This window comes from Theropithecus gelada, chromosome 18, assembly GCF_003255815.1.
Source record: "Theropithecus gelada isolate Dixy chromosome 18, Tgel_1.0, whole genome shotgun sequence".
NCBI classification, from domain to species: Eukaryota; Metazoa; Chordata; class Mammalia; order Primates; family Cercopithecidae; genus Theropithecus; species Theropithecus gelada.
The window spans coordinates 51515731-51527994 of NC_037686.1; the positions used below are offsets into that span (position 1 = coordinate 51515731).

At 45.7% G+C, this 12264-nt stretch overlaps 1 non-coding gene across 1 annotated transcript; it reads left to right on the top strand.

Moving 5' to 3' along the window:
• The first annotated feature begins 557 nt into the window (after positions 1-557).
• Positions 558-664, top strand: LOC112611807. Its single transcript, XR_003116768.1, has one exon. It is a non-coding gene; the product is annotated as a U6 spliceosomal RNA (small nuclear RNA).
• The last annotated feature ends 11600 nt before the right edge of the window (positions 665-12264 follow it).

Consider the following 12264-nt stretch of genomic DNA (forward strand, 5'->3'; position numbering starts at 1 on the left):
ACAACAGCGAAACTCCGACTCAAAAAAAAAAAAAAATTGTATATTTTGTGTGTTGGACCAGAGATCTCCCTGCTCTTGGATCGGGTGTCCTTACCCATTGTTGCATACCCTCCCCTGCACCCACAGCTCCCATCCTTCTCTTCTCTGCAGCTCCCAAAAGCCTTTCTTCTTCTCTACCTACAGGTATGAGAACCTCCACTCCCCACCCCAGATGCCCCTATTTCTGTGTCTTGCCACAGATCTCTCTTGCTAACTCTGTATGTCAAATGCCTGGCACATGGCAGCCATCAGTTTATATCCTCAAATTGACTAAATGATTAAATGTATCAATGAATTGGTGCGTTGAGTCATCTATTACTCCATCAGTGCCACGGGACTGCCTCTCTGTTTATAGGATCATTCATTCATTTATCCCTAGGAATACAAAGATAAATGTGAATAGGATAAACATTTTTCCTAGGCTGTTGAAGAATCTGTGCTCAGTAGAAGATCTGGGGCATTCCATCCCTTTGGGTTAAGTTTTCTGAGCCCAAAAATGTCTTTAAAAATCAACTTCTGTGCTTGCTTTGGCAGCACATATACCAAAATTGGAACAATATGGAGAAGATTCGCATGGCCCCTTTGTAAGGATGACACGCAAATTCATGAAGGATCCCATAGTTTAAAATAGTAAAATAAATCAACTTCTAGAAGCACAAGCTACTGTCAAATTTAATCATTAAGATTCCAGGTCTGCCAATCCAAAGAGTGATCGAATTTCTTTCTTTTGTGAAATACAGCATTCTCTTTGTTTTTCACTAAAAGAGACACTTAAATTTGCTTCCCACCAGGTCTGAAGCTGGTGCCTAATGTGGCTGAAAATGTTATTGAGCCCAGTGAGGAAATCCAATGCCCTCGGGCTGCCGGGCTGAATGGCAGCCCTGTTTCCAAGGGCATCCTCCTTTGTCTGCCTGGAGTCTCAAATGACATGTTTGGACACAAAGCCTCTTAGGTAGAAATTACTACATTAGCAGGCATTCCTAATTTGCAGCTAGGTTTATTATTTCAAAGTCTCTTATCACGATTAGACTTCAATGAGGTTTTACAGCTGAGCGGCAACCCTCGTTTGGAAATATGTTTTGTTATGCTGTTTATTAGTTTACGCGTTTATCTCTCTTTTTTAAGGTCTCCTCTTTGAAAGACAGCCATCTGCGTTGAAATTTTTCAGGGACGATTTTACTCTCTTCCCATCGAGGTCATTTTTTAACCTCTCTGAGATACTTATCATTATGAGTTTAAAACCTTTCTATGTGAAGACAGCAGAGAGCAGATTGCTGACGGGGTCTAGGAAAGTCAGAATCTTTGTGGAACCGGGGGAAAGAGAGGCCATTTTCCTAATGGTTATTATTCTCAGGCGGGAGATTAAGTAGCCCCGTATACAGGCAGGGTTAGGTCAAGGAACTCTGGATCATAGGAACCACAGGAGAGCCGGTCTGCTTCCCCCACTCACTAGCTGCATTGATTATATTTTATCATTATTATTTTATTTTTATTTTTATTTTTATTTTTGAGATGGAGTTTCTCTCTTGTTGCCCAGGCTGGAGTGTGATGGCGCAGTCTCGGCTCACCGCAACCTCTGCCTCCTGGGTTCAAGCAATTCTTCTGCCTGAGCCTCCCGAATAGCTGGGATTACAGGCGCGTGCCACCATGCCCAGCTAATTTTGTATTGTTAGTAGAGATGGGGTTTCTCCATGTTGGTCCGGCTGCTCTCGAACTCCCAACCTCAGGTAATCCACCCACTTCGGCCTCCCAAAGTGCTGGGATTACAGGCGTGAGCCATCGCACCTGGCCAATTTTATTATTTTCTTTCTTTTTTCTACTTTCTTTTTTTTTGAGACAGAGTCTCACTTTGTGGCCCAGGCTGGAATGCAGTGGCCCGATCTCAGTTCACTGCAAGTTCTGCCTTCTAGGTTCACGCCATTCTCCTGCGACCGTCTCCTGAGTAGCTGGGATTACAGGCGCCTGCCACCATGCCCAGAATTTTTTGTATTTTTAGTAGAGACAGGATTTCACTGTGTTAACCAAGATGGTTTCAACCTCCTGATCTTGTGATCCGCCCACCTCAGCCTCCCAAAGTGCTGGGATTACAGGCGTGAGTCACCGCGCCCGGCCTATTTTCTATATTCTTGATGCTCTGGTATCTGGGGGCTCACTGACTTGGAAGAGACTGCCCTTCCCAGGGTTAGCCAATTTTTAGAGACAGCAAACTCGTCCCCTGGTCGTGGGACTTTCATATACAAACTAACGGATCCAGGTCCCATACTCCAAGCCACCTTCTTTACCTGGCTCTTACACTCCAGGGGGCAAAATTATTCTGCCCCAATCATCCCAGGACCAGATACCAGATGACTCAAGACACCCTCTAAACCTCAGAGCCTGCAGAAATTATTCCAACTGGCCAATCCTAAACCTGCCTTCCCTGTTGACCCTGCCATGCCCAGTCCCTCCTGTGAAAACCACAGTAGAGGTTCTCACCCTTGCTTTCCCCTGGCCCTTTCTGCCTCCTGACCGACCTCGTGTTACCTGATAGGCTCCTGAGGCTCCTGTTTCTAAGGAACTCTGCGTATAAAAGCTATCTTTTCAATGGTAGTCACCTCCTGATCTGTTGGCCTCACCATACCTGAATAATAATAAAACCTACATCTTAAAACACAACTCCAATCTCACACTCCCAGAAAGTGAGAAACAGAAGAAAACCAAAACCTATGATTACCAATTCAATCCAGAACACTGAGAGACAAAGGAGGCTTTGAAGGAGAAGGGCAGGCGACCAACATCTTCTGTGAACACTGTCCAAGTTAGCTTCATCAAGAGCTTGGGAAGTGGACGTTTCGTCACGCTCATTTTGCCGATGGGCAACTACTGTTATGGGTGGTGAATCCCTACGGGTCTGCAGCAACCTCAATTCTTGCCTCCTCAGACAAAAGAATTCGACTGAGAGGCATGAGGCAGAGGAGAGACCCAAGCAAGTTTTAGAGCAGGAGAGAAAGTTTATTAAAAAACTTTAGAGCAGGAATGAAAGCAAGGAAAGTACACTTGGAAGAGGGCCAAGTGGGCAACTTCAGAGATCAAGTGTGTGGTTTGACTTTTTGACTTGGGGTTCTATACATTGGCGTACTTCCGGGGTCTTGCATCCCCGCTCCTGTGTTCTTCCCTTGGGGTGGGCTGTCCACATGCGCAGTGGCCAGCTAGCGCTTGGGAGGGGAGCATGCGCAGTGTGTGTTTACTAGAGTTGTACGCATGCTCACTTGAGGCGTTCTACTCTTACCAGTTAAATGTTCCTAGAAGGTCATATACCAGGTAAACTCTACCACCATTTTGCTGCTTTTTTTTTTTTTTTTTTCTTTTGAGACGGAGTCTCGCTCTGTCGCCTGGGCTGGAGTGTAGTGGCCGGATCTCAGCTCACTGCAAGCTCCGCCTCCCGGGTTCACGCCATTCTCCTGCCTCAGCCTCCCGAGTAGCTGGGACTACAGGCGCCCGCCACCTCGCCCGGCTAGTTTTTGTATTTTTTAGTAGAGAAGGGGTTTCACCGTGTTAGCCAGGATGGTCTCGATCTCTTGACCTCGTGATCCGCCCGTCTCGGCCTCCCAAAGTGCTGGGATTACAGGCTTGAGCCACCGCGCCCGGCCCTTTTTTTTTGTTTTTTTTTTGAGACAGAGTCTCGCTCTGTTGCCCAGGCTGGAGTGCAGTGGCACGATCTTGGCTCACCCCAACCTCCACCTCCCAGGTTCAAGCCATTCTCTGCCTCAGCCTCCTGAGTAGCTGGGATTAGAGGCACGTGCCACCATGCCCTGCTAATTTTTGTGTTTTTGTATTTTTAGTAGAGATGGGGTTTCACCATGTTGGCCAGGCTGGTCTCAAATTCCTGACCTTAGGCGATCCTCCCCACCTCAGCCTCCCAAGTGCTGGGATTATAGGCCTGAGCCACCGAGCCAGGCCTACCATTTTGCTTCTTAATGCGCATGCTCGGGCCCAGTCATCGGACTCCTGAGATCTTATCGGGAAGCTGCCGATCACCAGCTTTAGGTATTTCTGTTTATTGGGAGACTGCCTTTCCCTGGTGCTGGCTGGGACCAATTATTATTTTAGAGAGAGGGTTAACAACCGCCTGACCATCACCTGATGGTTGCCTGACATTCCTGGTGTGTGGGTGGGTGGGTGGGCCGCATTCTCTGCCCTGCTCATGCCTGACTAGCTACCTACAGTGACACTATGACTTCAGGAAGTTAAATAGTTTGTCCAGGGCCACAAAGCCACACTAGTAGGCACTACAGCCAAGATGAAAACTCAGTGTTATTTAATCAGTAGTCGGTGCCAGCCCAACTCCCTTTATCTCAGCTCCTACCCTCTGCACCTCCTACTTCATACGGGAGCTTCTCCTGAGTTCTATTCCTGACTAGCTTTGCTGTCTGTCAAACGCCTTAAAATGGAAGAGATGACTACTTATGGTCTTGCACCTCCTGCTAATGATACTTCAGACAATCAGTGGTTTTTCCTGGTATCTGATGTCCTGCAGTGTAGACTTCTCTGAGCTACATGCAGCAGGGGAATAGGAGTCCTGGGCAAGACTCATGTTCTTACAGGCAGTTTACAATTGAATCCAAGACACACAGCAGAAGCAAGACTAGATAATACAGGGGAGCAGGCCGGGCACAGTGGCTCACGCCTGTAATCCCAGGACTTTGGGAGGCTGAGGTGGGCAGATCACCTGAAGTCAGGAGTTCAAGACCAGCCTGGCCAACATAGTGAAACCCCATCTCTACTAAAAATACAAAAAAATTAGCTGGGTGTGGTGGGCGCCTATAATCCCAGCTACTTGGGAGACTGAGGCAGGAGAATCTCTTGAACCTGGGAGGCAGAGGTTACAGTGAGCTGAGATCGTGCCATTGCACTCCGGCCTGGGTGACAGAGCAAGACTCTGTCTCCAAAAAAAAAAAAAAATATATATATATATATATGTATGTATGTATGTAATACAGGGGAGCATTTAGTCAGCTGCCAAATTGCAAGGTACAAAACATCAAGTAGAAAGACTAGAGGAGATCGAGGACTTCCTGGACTAGATCAGGACTTTAAAGGATGGGAAACAGTTGGGTAAAGAAAAGATAAAAGGATTGTTTTCAGACGATATGGTGGTTCTTCAAAAATTGAATTACCATACTATATGGTTTGGCTGTGTCCAAAACTGTGTATTTTTGGTACCTCATATAAATGGAACCATACAGTATTTGTCTTTTTGCGACTGGCTTATTTCACTTAGCATAAAGTCCTCAAGGTTCATCTATGTGGAAGCATTTGGCAGAATTTTCTTTTTTCAGGCAGAATAATATTCCGTCATATGGAATAATGTTCCATAATATTTTGTTTATCTGTTCATCTATCAGTGGATGCTTGGGTTGCTTTTTTGGCAGTGTTTAATGGTACTGCTATGAACATGGATATACACAAATCTGTTTGAGTTCCCACTTTCATTTCTTTTGGATTATATACCTGGAAGTAAAATTGCTGGATATATGGTGTATTAGTCCATTCTCATGCTACTCATGAAGACATACTCAAGACTGGGTAATTTATAAAGGAAAGAGGTTTATTTTATTTATTTACTTATTTTTGAGACAGTGTTTCACTCTGTTGCCCAGTCTGGTGTGCAGTGGTCCCATCTCAGCTCACTGCAACCTCTGCCTCCTGGGTTCAAGCAATTCTTTCACCTCAGCCTTCGAGTAGCTAGGATTACAGGCGCCTGCAACCACACCCAGCTAATTTTTGTATTTTTAATAGAGACAGGGTTTCACCATGTTGGCCAGGCTGGTCTCCCACTCCTGACCTCAAGGGATCCGTCTGCCTCAGCCTCCCAAAGTTTTGGGATTACAGGCTTGAGCCACCACTCCCGGCACTAGGGGCCTGTTGAAGGCCAGAAAACATTCAAGGCCTGCTCAGAGAAGCGGTTTCCTTTCCCGCCCCCCCCCGCCCCCCCGGAGACGGAGTCTCAGTCTGTTACCAGGCTGGAGTACAGTGGTGTGTCTCGGCTCACTGCAACCTCTGCCACCTAGGTTCAAGCAATTCTCCTGCCTCAGCCTCCCGAGTAGCTGGGATTATAGGCACCTGCCACTGCGCCTGGCTAATTTTTATATTTTTAGTAGAGAAAAGGTTTCACCATCTTTGCCAGGCTGGTCTTGAACTCGTGTCCTCGTGATCCACCCGCCTCAGCCTCCCAAAGTGCTGGGATTACAGGCGTGAGCCACTGTGCCTGTCCTGAGAAGCAGTTTCCTAATGGCCATGAGGCAAGTACTTCCAGGCAGAGAAAGGATTTCAGAATTGGAATTAAAATCAAATCCTGGCTTGGGGTGGTGGCACTCACCTACAATCCCAGCTCAGGAAGCTGAGGTAGGAGGATCCCTCGAGCCCAGGGGTTTGAGTTCAGCCTGGGCAGGGTAGTGAGACCTGCATCTCTAGAAACAAATAAAACAGGTAGGGCATGATGGCTCACTCTTGTAATCCCAGCACTTTGGGAGGCAGAGGCAGGTGGATCACTTGAGGTCAGGAGTTTGAGACCAGCCTGGCCAACGTGGTGAAATCCCGCCTGTACTTTTTTTTTAAGTATAAAAAATATATTAAATTAAAAAAAAAAAAATCCCAGTGTGATTATTTAGATATACTGTTTCTTAAGCTAGATTGCTTAATTCTCTTTTTTTTTTTTCTTTTTTTTGAGACAGAGTCTTACTCTGTCGCCCAGGCTGGAGTGCAGTGGTGCAATTTCGGCTCACTGCAACCTCCGCGTTCTGGTTCAAGCAATTCTCCTGCCTCACCTCCTGAGTAGCTGGGATTACAGGCACCCGCCACCAGGCCCAGCTAATTTTTGTATTTTTAGTAGAGATGGGGTTTCACCATGTTGGTCAGGCTGGTCTTGAACTCCTGACCTCGTGATCTGCCTGCCTCAGCCTCCCAAAGTGCTGGGATTACAGGCGTGAACCACGGGGCCGGCACTTAATTCTCTTTGTTATTATTATACCCTTGTCTCAACACCCATTGCTGGGCTCATTAAAACCCACGGATCATCCTAAAACCGCTTTTCAAAATTTCTTGACAAGTTCTTTCTCAAAACCCTCTACCAAGAAGCTAAAATAGAATTTTTGGTCTTCCCTTGTTTCCTTACCACTCCTTGAAAATCCAGTGACAGAAGCCAGTAGCAAAATGAGGAAAAGTCAGGATGCAAGCAGAGAACCCATGTGGGATTTTAAATTAACTGAGAGTTATTTATATCAGTTTTTATTCCAGAGATTTCCTGGTGCCTTGTTAGCAGAAGATGATGAGTATGCAGTTTGGCAATTTTTTTTTTAATGAGCCTGTGGTTTTTTTTTTTTCTTTTTTAAAGATGGGAGTCTCATTATGTTGCCCAGGGTGGCTTCGAACTCCTGTGCTCAAAGGATCCTCCTCCCTCATCTTGCTAAGTAGCTGGGAAAATGGGCCTATTTTGAAAACAGTCAGTTGTATTAATGAAGCTTGATAGCCTTATAATAGATTTTCTTTTGAGGTTGCTTCTGCCAAAACATGGTGAAATAATAGACACATTTATCTATTAGTCATGTTTATAGTCTCCACCCCAGGCAATCCGGGATTCTTTGTGACCAAATGTCACTCTCCATTCAGGCTACTGTGGAATATCATCTATGTTTGCAAATATTTACTTTCACACCTCCCATTTCAAGTGAGTTTTCTAACAATTTACGCCCTGGTCCACCCTTCCTTGGGTGAGCCACCACACCTGGCCCCACTGCAGATTTCTTTTCCTTTTTTTTTTTTTGAGACGGAGTCTCGCTCTGTCGCCTGGGCTGGAGTGCAATGGCCGGATCTCAGCTCACTACAAGCTCCGCCTCCCAGGTTTATGCCATTCTCCTGCCTCAGCCTCCCAAGTAGCTGGGACTACAGGCGCCCGCCACCTCGCCCGGCTAGTTTTTTGTATTTTTTAGTAGAGACGGGGTTTCACCGTGTTAGCCAGGATGGTCTCGATCTCCTGACCTCGTGATCCGCCCGTCTCGGCCTCCCAAAGTGCTGGGATTACAGGCTTGAGCCACCGCGCCCGGTCCCCACTGCAGATTTCATAATTTTATTTAATTTAATTTATTTATTTATTTATTTATTTTTTATTTTTCAGAGACAGAGTCTCGTTCTGTTGCCCAGGCTGGAGTACAGTGGTGCGATCTTGGTTCATTGCAACCTCCACCTTCTGGATTCAAGCAATTCTCCTGCCTCAGCCTCCCACGAAGCTAGGATTACAGGTGCACACCACCATGCCTGGCTAATTTTTGTATTTTTAGTGGAGACGGGGTTTCACCATGTTGGTCAGGCTGGTCTGGGACTCCTGACCTCGTGATCTGCCCGCCTCAGCCTCCCAAAGTGCTGAGATTACAGGTGTGAGCCACTGTGCCTGACCAGATTTCATAATTTTAAAGCATTAACTTAATCCAAACATGAGCAGGAGAGGATCGTGGTCCCCCATTATTTGCAGGGGGTACACTGCAAAATCACCAGTGGAGGCCTGAACCACAGATAGTACCAAACCCAATTGCCATCAGTAGAAACATATTTGATACTACGGAGACAAAAGTGGAAAAATAAAAACATATATATATACGTTTCTTGCCAGCCTGGGCGAGATCGTGCAGTGGCACGATCTTGGCTCACTGCAACCTCCATCTCCCGGGTTCAAACGATTCTCGTGCCTCAGCCTCCCGAGTACCTGGGATTACAGGCACACGTCACTATACCCAGCTAATTTTTGTATTTTTAGTAGAGATGGGATTTCAGCATGTTGGCCAGGGTGGTCTTGAACTCCTGACCTCGTGATCCACCTGCATCGGCCTCCCAAAGTGCTGGGATTACAGGCGTGAGCCACCACACCCAGCCAAAAACCATAATTTTTTCTTTTTTTTTTTTTTTTTGAGACAGAGTTTTGCTCTTGTTGCTCAAGCTGGAGTGTAATGGCGCAATCTCGGCTCACCACAACCTCTACCTCCTGGGTTCAAGCAATTTTTCCTGCCTCAGCCTCCCTAGTAGCTGGGATTACAGGCACCTCCTACCACGTCCAGCTAATTTTGTATTTGTAGTAGAGACGGGCTTTCTCCATGTTGGTCAGGCTTGTCTTGAACTCCTGACCTCAGATGATCCGCCTGCCTTGGCCTCCCAAAGTGCTGGGATTACAGGCGTGAGCCACCACGGCTGGCCAAAAACCATAATTTTTTAAAAATATTATAAATAGTAAAAAAATATATATATATATTTTTTTTTCATGAGGTTGCAGCCAGGTGCAGTGGCTCACACCGGTAATCCCAGCATTTCGTGAGGCCAAGGTGGGTGGATCACCTGAGGTCAGGAGTTCGAGACTAGTCTGGCCAACATGGGGAAACCCCATCTCTACTACAAAAAACAAAAAAATCAGCCGGCCATGGTGGTGGGTGCCTGTAATCCCAGCTATTCAGGAGGCTGAGGTGGAAGAATTGCTTGAATCCAGAGGCAGAGGCTGCAGTGCGCCAAGATTGTGCCACTGCACTTCAGCCTGGGAAACAGTAACACTCCATCTCAAAAAAAAAAAAAGAAATGTTTGAGTTCATATCTTTCACCCACAATTTTAATGCCTTTTTAAAATCTTAAGTAAACATTTATCAAGCAACGTGGCCATAACTTCTGCAATTTGAGGTGCAGCAGCAAAACTAGCATGAATTTCTTTTTGTTTCTTCATAATTTCATGGATATAAGATTCGTTCTCACTCTTGATCTTAGCAACCTCAGCACCGGCTTTTTTCTTTCCTTGTTAAGTCGAGAACTTTCACCTTTTCACTTAAACAAGCACTTTACAACTTCTGTTTGGCATATCCAAATTTCCACCATCACTATTCTTTTTTTTTTTTTTTTCCGAGACAGGGTCTCACTCTCTTGTCCCAGGCTGGAGTGCAGCGGCGCAATCTCAGCTCACAGCAACCTCCGTCTTCTGGGCTCAAGTGATCCTCTTACCTCAGCCTCCCGACTAGCTGGGATTACAGGCATGCGCCACCATCCCAGGCTAATTTTTTTATTTTTAGTAGAGACGGGATTTCACCATGTTGGCCAGGCTTGTCTTGAACTCCTGGCCTCAGGTGATCCGTCCACCTCGGCCTCCCAGAGTTCTGGGATTACAGGTGTGAGCCACCACACCCGGCCAGCATCAGTATTCTTGCGCAATGGGGCCATGATAAAGTGAAATAAGAGTGACTTGAACCCAAGCACTGAAATCCATAGACAGCTGATCTGATAACTGAGAAGGCTCTGAGGTGACTCACGAGTGGGGACATCTATGACATGGAGATGCTGGACAAAGGGAGGAATCCCATCGCAGGTGCGAGACTTCATCACACTACTCAGAATGGCAGGTGCAACTTAAAACTTATGAATTGCTTATTTCTGGAATTTTCCATTTAATATTTTTGGACCTTAATTGACCGAAGGTAACTGAAACGGTAGAAAGTGAAATTATGGTTAAGCGCGACTACGGTAAATTGTGACCACCAAAAACAACAGAATTCATAACTGGCACAATGCAGCTATTTTTCCACTAAGGGCCCTGAGTGTTCTTTGAGTGTAAACTTTGTGTTTCTATTTTGGTGGTTATCTAAAAAAAAGCTAGCATCTGTGTGTTGCAGATCATCTGGCTGATTACTGCACAACTCGAATTCTGCCTCGTGATGCCTGTGTTCACATTTTGCCTTGGATTCCCAGCTGTACTGGCACTACTGAGATACTGAGAGCTCGGGATCCCCTATAACCATGCATTCTTCCTCACCAACCCAAGAGTAGGACTGCAGCATTGCAAAGCCAGTTCTTCAGTGTAACATGCATATTTGATGATTGGTGTCCACCAAATTGCAGGCTTTTATCTTTTTAATCTTTGGGAGTGAGAGCAGTTGACTTTTAATTTATGAATTTGTAATAAAAGCAAAAATGTCTGGAGAAAAACAGTAAAGTGGAAATTATGATTGGTGTAATTTACAATAGAAATAGGCAATTTCAAATAAAGAGCAGAAAACCATACCTAATTTATGCATGAGGACAGAATGCATACTGAAATTAACACAAGATTGACACTGAAAGACTAGGCAGAAAAAAACAGAACAGAAAAAGAAGAGAAGAATGGTGGAAATGTCAACAGATTCCTAGTGGAAATATTTGCTCACAGCCATCAAGCTGTACAAGTTTGAAAAAGTAAGATCAACCAAATATATGACAAGCATCTTTCTGAACTGGCTCTCAACCTTTTCTTTTTCCCTCCTTCCATTCTATTTATACACATCACACTCCCAAGAATAACACAAGAAATTCTGCAAGTTTCCAAGAAGGGAAGATGGAGTGGAGGGCACCCACCCTATCTCCAGTGGAGGGCCCCGGGCTACTCCTCTCCAGATAAGAAAATGCTCACTTCAGCCAAGTGCAGAATGGTCCCCTTTATTTCCTTGGGTATCACTGGAGAATGAGTTCCTTCATGTAAGTAAAATTTCGCTGTCACTCATTAGGATGGCTAATATCCAAATAAACAGAACAGAAAATAACAATTGGTGAGGATGTTGGGAAATTGGAATCCTTGTACATTGCTGGTGGGAACGTAAAATGGCGCCAATCCTGTAGAAAACAGTAATGCCGTTCCTCAAAAACTTAACCCTAGAATTACCATATGATCTAGCAATTATGCTTCGGGGTATGTACCCAAAAGAAATGAAAGCAGGCACTGATACGGTATGGATCTGGGTCCCCACCCAAATCTCACCTTGAATTGTAATCCCTACATGTCCAGGGAGGGACCTGGTAGGAGGTGATTGGATCATGGGATCGGTTTCCCCCATGTTGTTCTCTAGTAAGTTCTCACAAGATTGAATGGTTTTATAAGGGGCTTTCCCTTGGCTCACACTCCTGCCGCCTTGTGAAGAAGGTGCCTGCTTCCCCTTTGCCTTCACTATGATCGTAAGTTTCCTGAGGCTTCCCCAGCTATGGGGAACTGCGAGTCAATTAAGCCTCTTTTGTTTATAGATTACCCAGTCTCAGGTAATATATCAGGCAGTATCTTTTTTTTTTTTTGAGACGGAGTCTGGCTCTGTGGCCCAGGCTGGAGTGCAGTGGCCGGATCTCAGCTCACTGCAAGCTCCGCCTCCCGGGTTTACGCCATTCTCCTGCCTCAGCCTCCCGAGTAGCTGGGACTACAGG